The sequence below is a fragment of the Arachis duranensis genome, chromosome 6, assembly GCF_000817695.3.
Source record: "Arachis duranensis cultivar V14167 chromosome 6, aradu.V14167.gnm2.J7QH, whole genome shotgun sequence".
NCBI classification, from domain to species: Eukaryota; Viridiplantae; Streptophyta; class Magnoliopsida; order Fabales; family Fabaceae; genus Arachis; species Arachis duranensis.
Window position 1 is genome coordinate 64035260 of NC_029777.3, and position 5000 is coordinate 64040259.

The window sequence follows — 5000 nt, forward strand, 5'->3', positions numbered from 1 at the left end:
TGAACTCTAAGTTCCTATAGAAGCCAATCACTCTGAACTTCAAAGGAAAAAGTGAGATGCCAAAACTGTTCAAAAGCAAAAAGCTACAAGTCCCGCTCATCTAATTAGAACTAATATTCATTGATATTTTGGGATTTATAGTATATTCTCTTCTTTTTATCCTATTTGATTTTCAGTTGCTTGGGGACAAGCAACAATTTAAGTTTGGTGTTGTGATGAGCAGATAATTTATACGCTTTTGGCATTATTTTTTGGAAGTTTTTAGTAGGATCTAGCTACTTGTAGGGATGTTTTTATTAGTTTTTATGCTAAATTCACATTTCTGGACTTTACTATGAGTTTTCGTATTTTTCTGTGATTTCAGGTATTTTCTGGCTGAAATTGAGGGACCTGATCAAAACTCTGATAAGGAGGCTGACAAAGGACTGCTGATGCTGTTGGATTCTGACCTCCCTGCACTCGAAATAGATTTTCTGGAGCTACAAAACTTCAAATGGCGTGCTCTTAACGGCGTTGGAAAGTAGACATCCAGAGCTTTCCAGCAATATATAATAGTCCATACTTTATTCGAGTTTAGATGACGCAAACTGGCGTTCAACGCTAGTTCCATGCTGCATTCTGGAGTCAAACGCCAGAAACACGTCATAAACCAGAGTTAAACGCCAAAAACACGTTACAACTTGGCTTTTAGCTCCAAGAGAAGCCTCTGCACGTGTAAAGCTCAAGCTCAGCCCAAGCACACACCAGGTGGGCCCCGGAAGTGAATTTCTGCATTAATTACTTATTTCTATAAACCCTAGTAGCTAGTCTAGTATAAATAGGACATTTTACTATTGTATTAGACATCTTGGTTTCATTTTTTATCTTAGCATCCATCTTTGGACGTTTAGTTCTTAGAATTTGGGGGCTGGCCATTCGGCCATACCTGAACCTTGATCACTTATGTATTTTCAACAGTGGAGTTTCTACACACCATAGATTAAGGGTGTGGAGCTCTGCTGTACCTCGAGTTTTAATGCAATTACTACTATTTTCTATTCAATTCAGCTTATTCTTGTTCTAAAATATCTGTTGCACTTCAACCTGATGGATGTGATGATCTGTGACACTCATCATCATCCATCCGTATGAACGCATGATTGACAACCACTTTTGTTCTACCTTAGAACAAGCGTATATCTCTTGGATTCCTTGATCAGAATCTTCGTGGTATAAGCTAGAATTATTGGCGGCCATTCCTGAAATTCACACCATTGAATTACATAAGTATCTCTATCTTATTTTATGCCTTATTTATTATTAAATTTGAACCCTTTATAACCATTGAAAATCCGCCTAACTAAGATTTACAAGATGACAATAGCTTGCTTTATACCAACAATCTCTGTGGGATCGACCCTTACTCACGTAAGGTTTATTACTTGGACGACCCAGTGCACTTGCTGGTTAGTTGTGCGAAGTTGTGACAAAGTGTGATTCAAGTTTGAGAGCACCAAGTCATTGGAGTCATTGTTGATGATCACAATTTACGCGCACTAGCCCTCCTATCCATTGATGCTCAAAGCCTTGGATCCTTTTTACCCTTGCCTTTTGGTTTTAAGAGCTATTGGCTTTTTCTGCTTGCTTTTTCTTTTTCTTTCTTATTTTTTTTGCCAAAATTTTTTTCCCAAGCTTTTGCTTTTTCACTGCTTTTTCTTGCTTTAAGAATCAATTTTCATGATTTTTCAGATTGTCAATAACATTCTCTTTGTTCATCATTCTTTCAAGAGCCAACAATTTTAACATTCATAAACGACAAGATCAAAATTATGCACTGTTCAAGCATTCATTCAGAAAACAAAAGTATTGTCACCACATCAATATAATTAAACTAAATTCAAGGATAATTTCGAAATTTATGTACTTCTTGTTCTTTTGAATTAGAAACATTTTTCATTTAAGAGAGGTGAAGGATTTATGGAATTATTCATAGCCTTAAAACATAGTTACTACATACTAATGATCATGAAGTAGAGACACAAAACATAAATACACATATAGCATAGAAAACGAAAAACAGAAAAAATAAGAACAAGGAATGAGTCTACCTTAGTGATGGTGGCGCTTTCTTCTTGAAGAACTAATGATGTCCTTGAGCTCTTCTATGTCTCTTCCTTGCCTTTGTTGCTCCTCCCTCATTACTCTTTGATCTTCTCTAATTTCATGGAGATTGAAGGAGTGTTCTTGATGTTCCACCCTTAATTGATCGATATTGTAACTCAAGTCTTCTAGAGAAGTGTTGAGTTGTTCCCAATAGTTGTTGGGAGGAAAGTGCATCCCTTGAGGCATCTCCGGGATTTCTTGGTGATGAGCTTCCTCATGCGTCTCTAGGGTTCCATGAGTGGGCTCTCTTGTTTGCTCCATCCTTTTCTTAGTGATGGGCTTGTCCTCCTCAATGGGGATGTCTCCTTCTATGATGACTTCAGCTGAGTAACATAGATGGCAAATAAGATGAGGAAAAGCCAGCCTTGCCAAGGTAGAGGACTTTTCGGCTATTTTGTAGAATTCAAGGGAGATGACTTCATGAACTTCTACTTCCTCTCCATTCATGATGTTATGAATCATGATGGCCCGATCCACAGTGACTTCGGATCGGTTGCTAGTGGGGATGATGGAGCGTTGGATGAACTCCAACCATCCTCTAGCCACAGGCTTGAGGTCTAGTCTTCTTAATTGAATCGGCTTGCTTTTGGAGTCTGTTTTCCATTGAGCTCCTTCAACACATATGTCCATAAGGACTTGGTCCAACCTTTGATCAAAGTTGACCCTTCTTGTGTAGGGATGTGCATCTCCTTGCATCATGGGCAAGTTGAATGCCAACCTCACATTTTCCGGATTAAAATCTAAGTATTTCCCCCGAACCATTGTAAGATAGTTCTTTGGATTCGGGTTCATACTTTGATCATGGTTTCTAGTGATCCATGCATTGGCATAGAACTCTTGAACCATCAAGATTCTGACTTGTTGAATGGGGTTGGTCAGAACTTCCCAACTTCTTCTTTGGATTTCATGTCGGATCTCCGAAAACTCATTTTTCTTGAGCTTGAAAGGGACCTCAGGGGTCACCTCCTTCTTAGCCACAACATCATAAAACTGGTCTTGATGAGCTTTAGAGATGAATCTCTCCATCTCCCATGACTCGGAGGTGGAAGCTTTTGTCTTCCCTTTCCCTTTTCTAGAGGTTTCTTCGGCCTTAGGTGCCATTAATGGTTATGGAAAAACAAAAAGCTATGCTTTTACCACACCAAACTTAAAATATTGCTCGCCCTCGTGCAAGAGAAGAAAGAATAGATGAAGAAGAAGAGGATATGGAGGAGAGGGAGAGAAGGTTGTGTTTCGGCCAAGGTGGATAAGAGAGGGTTATGTTGTGTGACAATGAAGAAGAATGGAGTGATATTTATAGTGGAGGGAGAGGGGTTAAAGTTCGGCCATATTGGGTGGGTTGGGTAGGAAGGTGATTTTGAATTTTGAAGGTAGGTGGGGTTTCTGGGGAAGAGTGGAAGGATGTGAGTGGTGAAGGTGGGTAATTGGGAAGAGAGATTGAGTTGATTGGTGAAGGGTTTTTGGGGAAGAGTATTTATGGGAAGAGAGAATGAATGTGAAGAAGAGGAGAGAGGGTGAGTTGAGGTAGGTGGGGATCCTGTGGTGTCCACAGATCCTGAGATGATCCTGTGGGGTCCACAGATCCTGAGGTGTCAAGGATTTACATCCCTACACTAATTAGGCATGTAAAATGCCTTTGTATACAATTCTGGCATTTAAACGCCGAAGTGATGTTTATGTTGGGCGTTCAACGCCCAATTGCAGCATGTTTCTAGCGTTGAACGCCTGTTCCATGCTTGTTTTTGGCGTTCAGTACCAACTCTCCTCAGGGTATATTCCTGGCATTCAATCGCAAGGATGCTGCTTGCTTCTGGCGTTCAACGCCAGATCCATGCTCTGTTCTGGCGTTGAACGCTAGCGAGATGCTCCTTACTGGCGTTTGAACGCCAGTAAGTCCTTCCTCCAGGGTGTGATTTTTCTTTTGCTGTTTTTGATTCTGTTTTTAATTTTAGTATTTTTTTCATGACTCCACATGATCATGAACCTAATAAAACATTAAAGAACTATAAAAGAAAAAATAATAAAATTAGATAAATAAAAATTAGGTTGCCTCCCAATAAGCGCTTCTTTAATGTCAATAGCTTGACAGTGGGCTCTCATGGAGCCTCACAGGTGATCAGGTCAATATTGTAGACTCCCAACACCAAACTTAGAGTTTGGATATGGGGATTCAACACCAAACTTAGAGTTTGGCTGTGGCCTCTTGATGATTGGATTTTTGACGGTTTAGAATTTCGCTAATGAAATCTCGTTGTAAAGTATAGTTTCTAAACCAAACAATAATCCTTTCATACAAAAAGTTGTTTGTCACTAGTAGAAACCCCTAAAATTTATAAACCGAAGTATTGAACCTCGGGTCGTTCTCCCTAGGATTTACAATAAAGTGTCTTGTTATTGGTTGTGAGTTATTTTGGGGTTTTTGAGATTATAGACAAGAATTATAAATGGCAAAGGAAATAAACTAACAACTAACAAAGCTCTTGGCAAGATATGAGAACTAGAAGTCCTATCCTAGTTATCCTCCTCAATTGTGATGGCAAATTGTGCATTGCTCCCACTTAGTTAACCTCTAACCATGGAGGAAAGTCAAGTGGATGAATCAATTTGATTCCTCAAGTCCTAATCAACTCCTAGAGGAAAGACTAGCTTTAGAGGCATTCAAATCAATTAGCAACTTCTAATTATCAATCAACAAAGGAATTAGATAACTCAAGAGTCACTAATAACTCAACCAAAGCCAAGAGGAACAAAACCTACACTAAAATCCAACCAAGCATTTCATCAAACACTTGGAAGGCACAAAAGAAAAGCATAATAAATTGACAACAATAATGAAATCTAACAACAATTATTGAAAG